The sequence below is a fragment of the Neomonachus schauinslandi genome, chromosome 14, assembly GCF_002201575.2.
Source record: "Neomonachus schauinslandi chromosome 14, ASM220157v2, whole genome shotgun sequence".
NCBI lineage: Eukaryota > Metazoa > Chordata > Mammalia > Carnivora > Phocidae > Neomonachus > Neomonachus schauinslandi.
Genome location: NC_058416.1, coordinates 5,847,974 through 5,864,367, shown reverse-complemented (window position 1 = coordinate 5,864,367; position 16,394 = coordinate 5,847,974).

Sequence of the window (16,394 nt, the reverse complement as noted above, 5' to 3'; positions counted from 1 at the left end):
TATATATGTAACAATAAGCAAGATGATAGATCTTAAGTCAACTACATTAATAATACCATTAATGTCAATGGTCTAAAGTCACCAATTAAGAGACAAATCATAAGTTTGGGGAGGAGGGAGTGGGAAATGTCCCAACTCTAGACACTTCATGTAAAGGTATAAATGGGTTAAAAGTAAGAGAAAAGAAAATTATATGCTATATTCCAACACTGATCCAGATAAAGCTAGGGTAGCTATGGTAGTATCAAACTGGTCTTCTGAACAAGGATCCCTGTCTGGGATAAAGGCAGACATTACATAATGATAAAAGAGTAATTTTCCAAGAAGACATAAGAACCTTTAAAGTGTGTATGCATAGAGTTTTAAGGTCCATGAAGCTAAAACTAGGATTGAAAGGAAAAATAAGATTTACAACAGTCAAATGATTTTGGAAAGGAAGACAGAAAGAATTGTAATGATTCACATTTCTTCATTTCTGGACCTGGCATAAAGCTGTAGTCATCCAGACATTTCAGACATGCAGATGAATGGAACAGAAAAGATTCTAGACGGAGACTCACACATACATAATCAGCTGATTTTCAACGCGGTACCAAAGACTTTCAATGGAGAAAGCATGGTCTTTCCAACAAATGCTGCAGGAATTTATGGATATTCATTTGCAGCAAAATATACATCTATCTCTTTCTACACCTTGCTCAAAAATCAATTTAATATGGATCATAGAAGGTGCTCTGTTTGTAAGTGTGTAACAACCAAATTTGGGGGGGGGGATAAAGCTTTAAATTTTTGCATTTGTTGATTTTCATGGTGTAAATAACACTGACATGGCTTTTCTTCAGTTAATAATATCATCAGGAAATTCACAAAAGTCTATGGTTTTAAGAACTGACTCTTGAGAGCCAGCATGGTCTAGCTGTCTAGAGCACAAACTTACTCCTAAATGAAAAACATAAACTAGAAATGACCCAGAGGAATCAAAAGGAGAAAAATTTCGTGGGCTTGTAGAAGGCAAAATTTCTTAAATACAATACCCGAAGTATGAGCCATCGCAGTCCCAGGTATTTACCCAAATGTAAGGAAAACCTGCTCATGAATGTTTATAGTGGCTCTTTCGGTAATTGCTGAAAACTAGAGCACTGTTCAGCAATTAGAAGGAATGAATACAGATAGATACAAAAATATAAAATCTTAATTTTATTACGTGAAGTGGAAGAAGCCAGACACGGGAAAGTACATGTCAGAAGATTTCATTTATATGATATTTTAGAAAAGGTACAACTATAAACCTGCAAAGATCAGTGGGTTCTAGAGGTTGGACATGGAAGGAAAGGCTTCCTGTAAGAGACAGGTGGGAATTCACTGCCGTGATGACATCCTTCTGTGTCTGGACTGTGGGGCTGGTGGAGTTTAGACTCCATAACTGTATCTGGACCCTCAGGACTGTAACTTAGAAGGATGGAATTTACTGTATATAAATTATGTTTTAATAAAAAAAGGAAAAAAAATTAAATATTCTCCAAGTTTTAAAATATCAACAAGAGCCAAACATATGAACCAAAATATGACCACCAAAAATGTAACACACGTATTTATTTAGGAAAAACATGGCTGATGCTTTGGCCTCCAAATTGTCTTAGAAATCAGACTAAAGTTGCATTTTTCATGATACTGCTGTTTTTTCTTTGGAAGCTACATATGCTGCAGGTGGGAAATTATGACAGGCTGGAACCAAACGAGTAGGTATTGGGCATGTCTTTTATGCCTGCACAACTAAGCAGTGTTCAACTATGACATTACCGCGTGCATTTTTACAAGGGACAAGGGGACGCAGAAAATGTGAAATGTCAACATTGCATAATTCAGTTTTTCCAAACTATAAGTTTTTAAATTCATGTTGCAACAGCCTCATCAGAGTGACTTGGATTTGATCATAACACTTTTATTCTTAAAACTGTAAAGAATTCACCTTTAAGCTCAATTCCAAATTCGTCTTCATGTCTCACGGGCTTTTTCTCTAACTTCCTATGTCCTCTCCAGCGCTCCTCCTCAGGGAGGCTGTGCTGATTAAATCGTACCCATTCCACTCAAAGTTCACAGGAGCTTACATATCACCTCCCCATGAAGACTCCTCTACAGGGAGAATGATTGTTAATCCACTGTGTCTCTGCTCTGGGGCCCTATGCCTCTCAGTGTCCTGACACTTCCTGTACAGAGTGGTAATTACATATCTGCTTAGCAAAATCCCCCCAAACCGCAGGCTTCATGAATTGTGACTATTTATGTCATCATTTTACCCCAACACCGAACCCTAATACATAAATAAGTAAACTATTGGAGTCTGGTTGGCAAATATATTAAGCCATCAAGTTAAGCACTTCAGTGCTGGTATTTAATTTGGCATTTTCTACTTGGCCAAAAAATATTATTAAACTCGTAAATAAATTTTAACCTCAGATATATTTAACTAACAAATGTAATGAATAATTGATTTATGGAGCGAAAAGGAAAACTTTTGCAAGATAGGCATCTGGCCACAATAATCAATTAGAGAAAGGAGCTTTCAGCCCTTACTGGAATTTTCTGAGGCCAGCTCCTAACACGGTATGATGCCATAATCCATAATCGTATGGATCTCAAGCCAGTGAGTCTGGACTCAGCCCTTGGCTGGGATGGCCAGCAGTGCTATCTGAACAAGCTGACTAACCTCTGCTTCAGTTTTCTCTACAATAGACCAGAGAAAGTGAGAGAACCTCGCTCATGACAAGATATAAAATGTGTGGACACCTGGGAGGGCACCTGGTAACTGGCAAGCTTTTAATAAACGCAAGTCATTTTCATTAGTGTTATTGATTAGCCTCTGAGTGAGAGTTCTAATAGAGATGCCAATGAGAAAAACCTGCTAAGAGTTAACACTTTGCTTTTACATTAATGTGTTTTGGGTAGAGTCTGAAGCAAGTTTCAGAATCCAACAAACCTGAAGGAAACCCACAGGCATGACTATTACAATTAAGATTTAAAGAGCATTTTAATGCTGTAAATAAACTGTATCCTCCATATGTCTCCTGGATATGTTAGTAGGGGTTTTCTGGAAATCTATCTCATGATATTTTACAGTCCCTCTTTCCAGGATTGGGAATCACAATCGGCACCATGAATCAGTGGTTCAAGCATCAAATTCGATTTGACAAGGAATATTAAGTCGGTATTGTAGCAGATTCGGTTTTATGTTTTGAACCTAAAATCCTGTTTATTTAGATGCAAAATAACAAAACCAACTAACCATACATATTAATTTAAAATGAACCAGTCTTGACAGGTAAAATTTGTTTACTTAGAATGCCTCATGGAGGAAAGCAGAGCTAAAGCGTCCCATCCCTGACTCCCTGAAAGTCACACTATAAACAGATTTGCCACCTATTAGAGATGCCTCTGTTTCAAATCAGAGTTTAACAATATCTGTAGCGTAAAAGATTTTCACTAAGAAGAACAGATTTTACCAAGATAGAAATCACACCGCATCCCTGATTTCCCTAATCCTATCATACATGCCATTATATTGCTCATCCACCCACATCCAGAGCCTACCCCAATCCATCACGGAGTCCATCCTCCAGTCTCCCCTGTTTTTGACCAAAGATCGCCAAAGTTTACATGCATAAGTCTGATACCATCAGATTGGGCCTGAAATTTGCATAAGTGTAACAAGAATGACAATTGACTGCACAGGGATTTTTAAATTTGCAATGCTGGAAGTTTTCATGAGGGACCGCCTCTCTTTTGGCTAGAAAGCCAAGCCAAGAACCCACCATCACACTTCACCTGCAGTACCTACAGATTTAGGTGAATTCCTCTCTTCCTGAGGTCCCCAAAATATCCTCAGGTTCCCGGGTCTGCCAGAAAGTGAATTTCCTTCCTCACCTATAAGGATAGGAACCCCAGAAGCCAGGCACCAAGCTGGTTTTTCCAAAAGGACTTTGTAAGCACTCGCTCCTTAAAGTCAATCTTAGTTCCATTAAACTTTCTGGTCATAGCTGATTCCATGCACATCATTCTCAAATATGACAGGCCAGTCAAAGCCTTGGTTATATAACCATTTTTTTTCTAATTATGTTCTATTATAAAGGGACTGGATTCCTATGGAAATTATGCAAATAATTCTATTGCCATGAAAATGAGCACATTCAATAAGAGCTTCCAAATTCTGGAGGGATCAAGCAGGGAGAAAAAGATAAATGTTTCATTTCAAATGTTTAGCTTTCAAAAGTATAATCTATTAAATTGTTACAAGTTATAGATAGCTTAAGAGAAAAGCAAAAGGGGTTCCTTATATCCAGAAAACAGAGCATTAAAGAACCAGCACTGTTCCACACAAAAACTGTAAAAAAATATATTATCACTCTTCAGTCCCATGTAATTAATTCTTGTTCTGCTTGATCTCGGGTTAACAGTTTTATGAACTTGTCAGCTTCTCCACCAGAGCACTGAAAATCCTTACTCAGTCCAATGGTATGGTCTGAAGTATGTTTAAGCAAAGTCATAAGAAGTCTGTACCCCAGGGGCACCTAGGTGGCTTAGTCCTTAAGCGTCTGCCTTCGACTCAGGTCATGATCCCAGGGTCCTGGGATAGAGTCCCACATCAGGCTCCCTGCTCAGCGGGAAGCCTGCTTCTCCCTCTCCCACCCCTCCCTGCTTGTGTTCCCTCTCTCGCTGTGTCTCTCTCTGTCAAATAAATAAATAAACTCTTAAAAAAAAAAAAACAAAAACAAAAAAAGAAGTCTGTACCCCAGAGTATCTGTCATAGTTTTTTCTACAGGTCTCTGAGACAGTCCCTTTTTATTGAAGACAAAGCATTCGGGTCTGCAGCTGATTGCAAAACTTTTGGAAAAGAATCAGAATAAAACAAAACCTATCTGTGGATGACAAAAGACTTTAACTGACTATGGTTAAAGATCTTGTGAGAATTCATTTGACGAAGAAATTTGGTTATTTCTGTGGCATATAACAATTTTAAATAATAACCAGAATTATGACTGATAACATTATACCAGGACATATGGACAGCAAAGGCATGGGCTAATTTCTCAGAACTTCATATAGTTTCTGAAATATTTATATTAATTACACTTACCCAATACATATGTAACCTAGGGAAGGTTAAGCATCGCTTCCTATTTGATAAGAATTTTCATGCAATTTAACATATCAATTAAATGTAATTACTCTTTTTGCAAGATGAAAAGACAAATCCTTTGAGATTTTCCAGGGACCCTCTGAGAAATCTTAAAGCCAGTTTGAGATTATAAAGATTTCATTTAGAATTTAATTTGGAAAGGCAAAATATCAAAAAATGTCAAAATTTGAATAAATAAAATTAATTGAACAAATAAGATCCTAGGTCTAAAAAAATAGCTACCTATTTAACCAAAGTAACAATAAAATAATTCAAAAGTAAACATAAAAAATGATGTGATGGTAAGAAAGCAAAACAAGACAAAAACTTAACTCATTAAAAAGTGAGAAGATTCACTTCTCTTAAATCATTAAGAACATAATGAAATCAGCACAAAGCACAGGAAATTGTTCTAATAAGACAAGAATCTTGGTTTCCTAGGTGGATTACTAAAAAAGGTAACAAATCAACAAACGACAACAGCAACCACAACAAAAACTCCAAAGTTTAATAATCTCTTATTGAGAGAAGACCAATAATCAAAGAACACTTTGTTGTTTTAACAGAGAAAAAGCCAAATTCTAGTCTTGCATTTATGTACTATAAATACTAAAACTCTTAAAAAGAAAAACTTATAAATAAAACCACTTAGTATTATCCAGCTTTGATATCACTGATAAGATTCTTTTTCAAGAATCCTTTTTCCCAAACTGCCTGTAACGTTCTTACACATTCAGTTTTCTTACACATTCAGTTTCACCTTTTATTTAGAGCAAAATTACTCTTTTCCCATTCCAAAACCACATCCTGCATATCCTTTGCATACAATGCTATTTCACTTCACCCTTATTATTTCTAGTAGTTTTATGTTCACATAATGATTATAATGTTTAACCATTAGTAACCTTTACTTCCTACAGAGAAATCTAGGGAGTAAACAGTTGTGAATTCTGTAGTAGACTGCCAAATTTTAAGAACATACATGTCACAATTTGTATCGGTATATGCTTCCTTGTAGTGTAACTTTTCAATGTGGCAAAAGAATGTGTTTATTAACAGACTCAAGTATATTTAGCTTCTCTATGCCATATGAAAATAAGAAGCCCAAAGCATAAAAAAAAAAAAAAACTTAAATGTAGGCTTAATAATGAATGTTTCAGTAGGTTCTCTTACTTAGAAATTATGAACTGATATCTATGACTTAACTCTAAGGTTGCAAGTTACCAAAAAAGATGTTGGAAATATTTTCAGGCAGACATGTGATAACAGTAAACAAAACTGGAATCATCTCTAGTTATTTTTGTTAATTCTTTTTATAGCTATGTGCATGTCAGACAAGTATCACAAAAGCAAAAACCTAAAAAAAGGTTATATGGGGTTTCTTTTGTTTGTTTTACTGCTATGCTTGAAATCTATTATCTATCTATCTATCTGTCTATCTATCATCTATCTATCTATCTATCTATCTATCTATCTATCTATCTATCTAATCTATCTATCATCTATCTATCCTAGTCACGTGTACATGTGATCAATCGTCACCATCAATATGCCCTGATGTATTTTTTTCCATACATTTGTGACTAACAGGAGTTATTTTAATTCCAGAATGTATGTCCTTGGAGTGAAAGCTAGTCCTCTGAAGATGATGCGCGTTCCCAAAAGATGCAGGAAGGAAGGTGCTAGGACCCACTAGAGAGCAGGGATGTAGCAGCACTGATTGGTTCTTCACGTTCTGTGGCTAAAGCCTGGCGAGATGCATCATGTTAGCGGAACTCTTATCTTGTTTTCTAACTACGGGGATAACCACCAGGGTTGGCAGGATAAACTTTTATGATGCCAAAATACCATCAATAAACCACAGCTCCGTGTTCTTCAGTGGTGCCCTTATGATGTCACATTAACTATCTTACAGGACCATAAGCCTAACTTCATAATACTTAATCTGCAATAAACCATCTCAAGTCATCAATGGAAAATTCTCAATACCTTTGATTTAAAAACCTCAAATTACCAAAATCTACATTTATTTTATGGTCATTTGCGATCTTATTTTTTAAATACCTGATCTCACTGGGAAGGAAAACATCCCTGTACGTAATTGTTATACTTCTAGCTAATCTACCTTATTTTCTGTTGTATTAAGTAGTGGAGGGTCTTTTTGAGGTTTTCTATCTGGTGGTAGAGCCCAGCAAAGAACCCGGACAAATACTATGACACAGTAGGTAATCACCTCTTAAAACATAGCAATTCATTACTCACCAAGACCAAGCCGTTTATTATAAACAAATACAAAGTTGTTAAAGAAAGGTACATTTTGCCTTACCTTTTTGAATTGGAATGTGCCGCTTTTAATATTTTATATTATATAAAAATACATAATATATGTGAATAAGTGTTTGATGTAAATCAATATTTTATATTTATATAATATATAATTATATAAAAGATAAAATGGGAGGTACCAAAAAATAAAACGAAATCTCAGAGAAACATTTGGTGACATATTTTGTTTTGCCTCATTATTACCTACTTCCTAAAATATATTTTCCTCGGATTAGAATATAGTAAAAACACTTAATCCAACCAAATGACATTTACCATTTTAGAAATCTATTTTAATTCTGTCCAATTAGTTTTAATTTTAATTTTAAAAATTAATTTTAAAGCTAATTATGCTTTTAGGCAAGAGATCTAATCGCTTAAAGAACTCTCTGACTCCAAGTTCTAAGAGATTTCTCTCACCAGAGGTTAAGCTGAAAACCTTCATGGACAGCTTGAAGGCAAGATGCTCCATTCAAGCATAGCTTATTTACTTTGTGCACTTGATTTCTCAGGTTTTACTCTAGAATTCTAGTGACCTGTGCCCATTATAAAATATACAATATTTTTGGGAAAATGAGCTCTTTGTAATTGTACGTTTGTGCATTTTCAGTCCTGTCTTTGCAGAAAGTTTCGGCAAGAAAACCAAAGGGAAGAAAATGATTACATTATCGTTTTCTGTATGAAAATAGTGAGAGCCCAAACTTCCGTGTTTCTGATACCACGGGGTCAGTAAATTTACAGCAGCTGTTGTAACTTTTCTCTTACGATTACAATCAAGCAGTTTTTATGTTTGCAGAGTACGAAGCTAAACTGTCCTGTTTTTTTAAACAAAGAGTTTTATTGAAATGACTATGATGCAACCATTTTGATTAATCATCACATATATAGATAACTTATTTAAGGAAATCCTTTTCTTACTTTAGCTCATTCTGAGATGTAGTGTAATGCTATACATAGGGAATAGGTCCTGAAGTTAGAAAGCCCATGGTCAGATTCCTACCTCTGGGACTCATCTGCTCTGAGGTCTTGACCACATCACTGAATCGCTTTAAACCATATTCTTCATCACCTGTAAAATGGTGGTAATAATAGTGCCTACTTTGTACGCTATCATAATGATTAAATGGAAAGATAACTATAAAGCACTCAACATAGTGCACGGCATGTGTAAAGGGTTGATGTATTAAGGTTTATCATTGAGAGCAGTGATGACATCATTCCGCCAGTATGATTCCTGCGTCTGTAATTTTCTCCCATAAATATGAAAGGACTCCATTTTTCATTTGTACTCTAATCTTTATATTATCACTTTAACTAATAGATCCTTGAAGTATTGGGGGGGCATAGAAACTCGGAAGGCCATTCAGTTCACTTTTCTGAAACACTCAATTTTGTTTGTGGTTATGTTTCCAAGATATTTGCAATATGAACAATGGAGATAAAAAATAATTTCTTGACCTCAAAACATCAAAAACATCTTTCTAGTTTTCAAATTATACGATGATGACAATTTGCATTTAGCAAAACTAAAGCCCCATTTTTGTCTTTCTATAACTTGATGTAAGGGAATTCCCAGAGGCCTCTCTCTGGAGCTTTTTTGCATACTAATTGTTCAATGGTTTAAATCACAGCAGCAGCACCATCTATTGGGGACTTTTTCCTGAAACAAATGTTTCTGCAATTCTGGAAAAAAAAATATAACAAAATAAATTTATGTTCATTTCAAGTCTTCATTGAGATAAAGAGGAAAGTTTATTTGTAAATAATTTCTTCCAGTGAACATATCAGAAATTGGTAAGAATGGTTAAGTCAATATCGCATGGCATCCAGGGGGTGCAGTACACTTTGAGACATTAAAAAAAAGGGGGGGGGAATTAAGTATTGAAAGTAATAGGCCTTAGGGGAGAATAAGTCTTCCTTAATTATCACAGTCTGATGCATGCATGCCTTTTCCCTGCTAAATGATTGGGGAGATACAACAATCTTGTCGAAAATCCAACCCCTTGTCACTCCTTTGTGCCAAGGTAATTCAGATGCCATGGATGAAGAGTAGATTAGGCCATGATCCACTGATCATAGCTTTCTGTTGGGTTTATAGCACCAGATGGCTTCATTAGTCTCAACAGTTCTCAATCTCTGTCTGTCAGGGAGACCAGATGTAGTATCTACCTTCTGGAGAAATGCATTCCTAAGATTGAATACAAGAAATAAAATAGGAAACAGACCAAAGAATTGAGATACTTACCCAAGCAAAGGTAAGCGGCTCCGTCACCTCCCCCTGCTAGAAAAGCAAGGTTTCAATGCTGGTGCAGCTAGAGGCACAGGGAAGCATTTTGACAGGGTAAGTTTTGACTATAAACATTTGTTTATATTCAACTTTCACACACCCCCAGACACACACATGTGTGTGTGATTATATAATAAAACATACAGAGTTCATGTTTTTGACCAGTGCAATTTGATCTTGCATTTATTTTTTTGCGTGTCTTAGGCTAGATCTGTATTCGTTAATATCTTGTAAAATATGCCAAAATGCTGGGTATGGTCCTCCACCCAGCTCTGTTCAGAATGGACTTCACATCATGCCTTATTTTTATCTTGCTTTATATCTGTCTTTTAAGGATTTGACTAATTCTAGCATGCCTTCTGTCTTCTCAAGCAATTCACCACACAAGGCAAACAGAAATAAAACTATAAAAAAGGGCTATTGTATCTTAACCTTCATGTGTAAAAACAATGGAACTTCCCCATATCTGTCCCATCCCACTTTAATATTTCAAGGTTAGTTTATGAGCTCTACTCTGCCATGTGTCTGCCAAATACCCAACCATATTCAGTGTGGGAGGAGAGGTCACCAGGAACCTTTTAGTTGGAAAATTAACGGGTGTTCAGTATTCAGTGTCAACACCCAAATAACATTCTCCTTCTTGTGTGTGAAAAAAGTAAATTACGTTATTCACTTTAGTAAACTTGCATTCAAATTTCTAGGGTTCCCTCTACACACACCCAGCCCACCCACGAGTTTACCATGAGTTAACCTGGATACCCTCCAGGCTATGTTTTTAACAAGAAATTGTAAACTCTTGGCACATAATAGTGTGTCTTTATTTTTCTATCATCATCCATGAGCACACTATCTGGCCCTTAAGCAGCAATGTGTAAATGTTACGGAATGAAAAGGAAACATTTACACCCTGATCTCAAAAGAATGAATTTCTTTTTATAAGTAATATAATTGCTTTCTCCACTGACAGTGTACAGTTCCAGAACAAAAACATGCCATGACATCCCGACATGGTGCTTGGGAATATGAAAAAAAAAAAAAAAAAAAAGGTATCACATTTTCATGTACTATATCCAGCGATAAACTTTTCTCTAAAAGTATATCATTCATGACCGAATAGTTACATGTTTGTTAAAAAAAAAAAAGATATGTTAGCAATTCAAAGATAAATATTGATTTTAATGTTAATTTTAAAGCTGATAGGAATATTTAAGATCCATGCAAAACATTGTAAAAAAATCCATGTAAGCAAAACACTGGAAATGAGGAATTTAGAATATTTGCCAATTTTCCCAGTTAATTTGGTTATACTTTAAATATTATTCTTACCTTAAGTCAGTTCCATAGCAAAGCACCCAGATTCACAATAAATGCTCATTTATAGTATGAAGTCAAGGAAAAGTTAGGATGCTCTCTATCCGACAGGACTTTGAGAGCGTAAGAGATTTATGGGAGCATTTTAAGATGAATAAAGTAAGCAAAATACTCAGGAGTTCCACATCCCAATATATTGCCAATATTCTCCAACTCAAGTAGGGTTTTTGTTTTGTGTTATTCTGTTTGGCCACCAGAAACCAATTCAAAAGGAGAAATCAGCGCTCCTGACAAATATGAGGCACAATGATAAAAGGTAAGGCAGAGCTGGTCAGGTTGCAAGCAATAGCAGTGACTCATTAATAAGTAGTTCCATTCTGTTAGGATAACTCCAGTGCAAAGCAGCTCTAACCCCGGGGAGTCCTGCCGTGGGCATTAAGAAGAGGAAATGAAGATTTCTTTTCCAAATTAAGTTGTCAGGAAGCTCATTTACACTACACAGTGAGTGTATGTGGGTGAGCTGATGCAGATGATGATTTATGATGCTATAGACACTTAGGTGATTTTGGTGATGGAAATCCATAGCAAAATCCACTTAGGAAGATAAAACAGAGCTCCTATTATCTGTTGGAGGTAAAACCACACAGCTTTTGCCCTTACAAATTTCAAGTTACCCTACTGGGTTTGGGAATGGAAAGAAAGTTCATTTACTTAGAATTCAGATTTTGGTGGAATGTTATACAAACTCACACACAGAACATTTTTTTTTAAAGTTTATATTCATTGGATCTACTTCAAAGGAATTTTGAAAAGACTTTTTTTCTTTTTTTGAAGGGATGGGTGAAGACTGGATCTGAGCAATCCCATCATCGATAGCTATGTAACGTATATCTAAATGTTAGATATTTAATATCTAAATTAAATTAAATTAAAATATCTAAATGTAAATTAAATTAAAATTAAATTAAAATATCTAAATGTAAATGAATTGTAGCTCTCTATCTGCAAAGGCAGTAAATACACCTTTTGGTGAAATCTATCCATAAAAATTAGGTTTTAAAAGGCTAGGCAAATACATAAACATACTTGATTAATAATGTACATGGCCATCATCAGCTAACGTCTTCATAGTGTTCTCATAAAAAAAAAATTCTGAACACAAAAATCATAAAATGATAAAAACCAAAATGGAAATTGTATTTTGCCTTACTTCAGTATTTTTGGTGTATATTTGCTCCTTAAATGCCAAGAAAATTAACTTTCAGAGTCTTTTGAGAATGTATAGGCTTTGATCTTACATGTTAATTATGTTTGTAATCTCCCATTTTGGTAGCAAAGTGTCTGCTTTAGAAACAGAGTCCCATTAACAAGTAAATTCCTACATAAGCAATGTAAAAGGGCAAATCCTCATAGTAGTTCTATGGTCAATCTAATTTTATATTTTTTAGAAGTGTTTTTACAGAGTGCACAGAGAAACATTTAGAATGATTCAATGTAACCTGCTTCTATGAGTTCCATCATTTATTTACACCACCTTAAATATAATGTCACAGCCTTTCATTCATGTGAATTAGATTATTATATACTTCTTACGCTGTAGAAATATAAACATTAACTATTTATTCACAGCAACGTTTTCTTATTGCAATATTTATTTCCTTATAAAAGATTGCAAAATCATGGGGACATAAATTGACAGAACATTCTTTGCTCCTTTTGCTATATACGAGGCATGCTGGAGCAACCAATACTTTTGTTTTGCTTGTATAAAATGATTCAACAAATTCTCCTTTCACCTATTTCCAGATTCCAGGAGAATGTGGTCAACCTATGTATTTTATTTTATTCATTGATAAAAATCAGGTGTATATGTTCATGTACTTACAGGCAAATGATCTATATGTAACAGTTACTATGTATGTGACTTGGTATCAATGTCCTTAAGATATCAAGGAAATATTACAACTAAAATTAAGGATTCAACAAAGGTTTTGGTTTGCTTTATGTCTTTCCTAACTCTTCTGATGCTTGATATCACTGGGTTTTGTTAAAAAACATTTTTTTCCAAACAAGTAAATATGTAACCTCTACAGGATTCCATGAGTGTTCATGCCAATATCTGATAGACTTTCTTGCCTTGCTCTAAGCAGTCATAGTAATCACAAACTTTAAAAATGTAAATAATTTCATTATACACGAGTTCAACGATCAAAAATATTAGGCTGCAAAAAAAGGCTCAGGAACAGATAGTAAACACAGTTTCTCAAGACCTAGAGTTGAAGCAGGGTTGTGTTTCAAATTAGAATATATTTTAAGTTAAAAAATAGTGTTGTTTTAAAAGCATTTACAGTTTAGTAGGATTAACATTTATTGGCTAGACCAACTCATTATTATAATGCCAAAATATTGATAACTCAGTTTTTCCTTGTGTTAAAAATATTACAGTTGTATATTTTTATAAAATATTGGTATCACATCCTGGAACGGAAAGGGAGGCATACAAGACAGTCAGAGAACATAATTAAGAATGGAGTTACTAGGAAAATGCAGAGATTTTGACATGTTCATATTATCATCATTCTGAAAAATCAAATTAAACTTCCAAAATGCTACAGTTTTAATAAGCTAGTGGGGAATATGGAAATTAAGCATCACATAAAAGTATCCTCTTGTCAGATGTTTGTTTTAAATACTTTTAATGAACTGCATGGGGAAACATCCAACTTTCCAGAAACATGCTTCCTGCCACATAATGCCTCTTGTAATCAACAATGCCTTGCACATCTGTGTGACCTCACAATACCTGTAGTCTTGTGAGTTGGGCAGGACATGTGGAGGCTCCTGCCCTCGCTCCACAGGGGAAAGCTGAAGCTCAGAGGTAGGGATGTTCAAATCAGAATGCGCATTTTCCAGATGTCACTTTCGTTCCCCAGTTAAAGGAAAATATATTTCAAATTTTTATCTGACCTACATATTTTTATAGACCACACACAGGAGCATCATCTCCCTCCAAGATCCTTAGCCAGACAGAACTCGGGCAGCAAAACAACTTCAGAAAACCTACTGTCGTGGCTTCTCCCTAATGTAGTTTTTGGCATCCAGCTCCAGATAGAAATAAATAAATAAATAAATAACTGGCAGGAGTGGGATAAACAGGATGAAGCTTTTTTCCTCAGACAAAATAAACTCCTGAAATATGCTTATTTTTAGACTCCTCAATTTAATAACTTATTTATTAGACAGCATAACCAAATAAACCACCTGTATGTAGTAAAGCTGTAAATACAAATATGTGCATTACATATTAGGAAGCAAAAAAAATAACACATATGCATGTATTTTTCTATCTCTGAAGGGCGATATTGTCCCCTAATGAAGTTTGCTGCTTGTCTGAAATTGAACGGTAGGTTTAAAAAATTAGGGACAGAGGACTAATTCACTAAGGGCAGTAGAACACAGAAGAAAAACATCTGCTAACATCCTACTGCTTGCATCATCAGCATTAATAAACAACACTCATACGTAGAAGGTTGTCTCCTAATCACAGAGGCAAAATACGCAAGTGTTTTTTGGTTGATATTTCTTGATTTCTCTTTTCCTAACAAAATAAAATAGCATTTTAATTCAAATTAAATTCTGTACCTTATTATGCTGTCCACCTAAGGCCAGTAAAACTTAGACTCTTCATCAAACTATATATTTTTTGCACTTCTATCATCCTCACAGAGTTTCTTATTTGAAAATGGAATCCAATGCTTCCCCATGCTCACATGGATCTTAGAAAAAATTGATGCTATATTGAAATGTCAGTTTCTTTTATATCCATGTTCACTGATTGAAGTATTGGATTGGGACTTGATCACATCAATGATTATATGTGATGAAAGCAGATTGCCTATCCATAAAGCCTTTTTAATGCTATCTTTTTCACATATCTCCCCCCAAAATCTTCTCGTGTGAAAAATACATATATAGAAATTGAAATGTACTTAAGTGTGCAATTTCCATCTAGACCCATAGCTAGATCTGCATACGAGAGTGTGCATTTGAGTGTGTGTTTTCAAGAGGCACGGTGTGGATCTCTTTTCCCCGAGGCCTTGATCCTTGGTCTTTACTTCCACACCTAGTAGGAGTTGGGAAATGAAGCGAAGGGAGAAGAACAAGCCAGACATCAAACCCATTTATTCTGAATCTTAAATTATGACTTTTTATCATCAATATTTTGGTTACATTGTGACACAAAGGACAAAGTAACATCCGCTGTGAGGTCTCTTCTTCGATTGCTTTGGGATTTAGTAACATTTCCTTGGCATATGCATCCTGCACCCATCGACTCCCAGCAGTATTGTAATACTATTGTTGTACAAGGGGCCAAAGAAGGATTTGCAAAACTGCTCCCAGGGTGCCTCCGCCAATACCTGTAACCGCTGTGACTTGCAGGTGGTTTCTCGCCAGGTGTCCGCGGGGAGTGTCAACACGCCTCTTTACTTGGCAGATCAGAGGAGGATCCTGAGGGAGACTGGCTGGTCCTGTTGGCTTTGAAGCACCTGATCCTGGTGTGCTGGCACAGAGGTGGGTGCAAATAGATGGAGACAGGCTGCTGGGAAGACCCAGGTACACTGGACCAAGAAAGCGTGTGTGTAGGAGACTTGGTCATTACAGCTTCCGTCCTCATCAGACGTGATTCAGGCCACCCAGGAACGTCAAGTTCTTAAAGTATTCCAGAACATTAAAAAAAAAAAAAAAAAAGAAAAGAAATTCCAGCTTGTTGGTTCTAAAGGTGCGTCTGAGAGAATCTCTTGGAAAGAAGAAGCAGAATCGTCCATCTGCTATTTGTACTTTGATATACAGGTACCTTCTGTTTGGTTTGTTCTCAACCAAAACAAAATACATAGGTATTCTTTGTGTTGTTTTGTTTGGTCTCATTCAAGAATTCAACATACATTTGTCTCCCCATCCCAGCACAAAAAAAAAAAAAGAAGTAGGGGCAAGGAGGGAGAGCTGAATGTGGAAAGAAAAGTAAAGCTTTTCCAGGAAAACAAAACAAAACAAAACAAAAAAACCAAAAAAACCACACACGCACACACACAAACAATACAAAGCAAAAGTCGAGGTCCAATCGTGCAAAATTTGCTTCTCCGGATAAAGCACTTCTTGACAGATTCACAATGTCCCCTTCCCCCTCCCGAGGCCTCCCGTCCACCCTGGGGGAAAATACAGAATGAAAGTGAAGCCATTCTTTTTCTTTAAGGCTGAACAGACACACAAAGAACACATTTCAAGGACTATCCGGCAGGT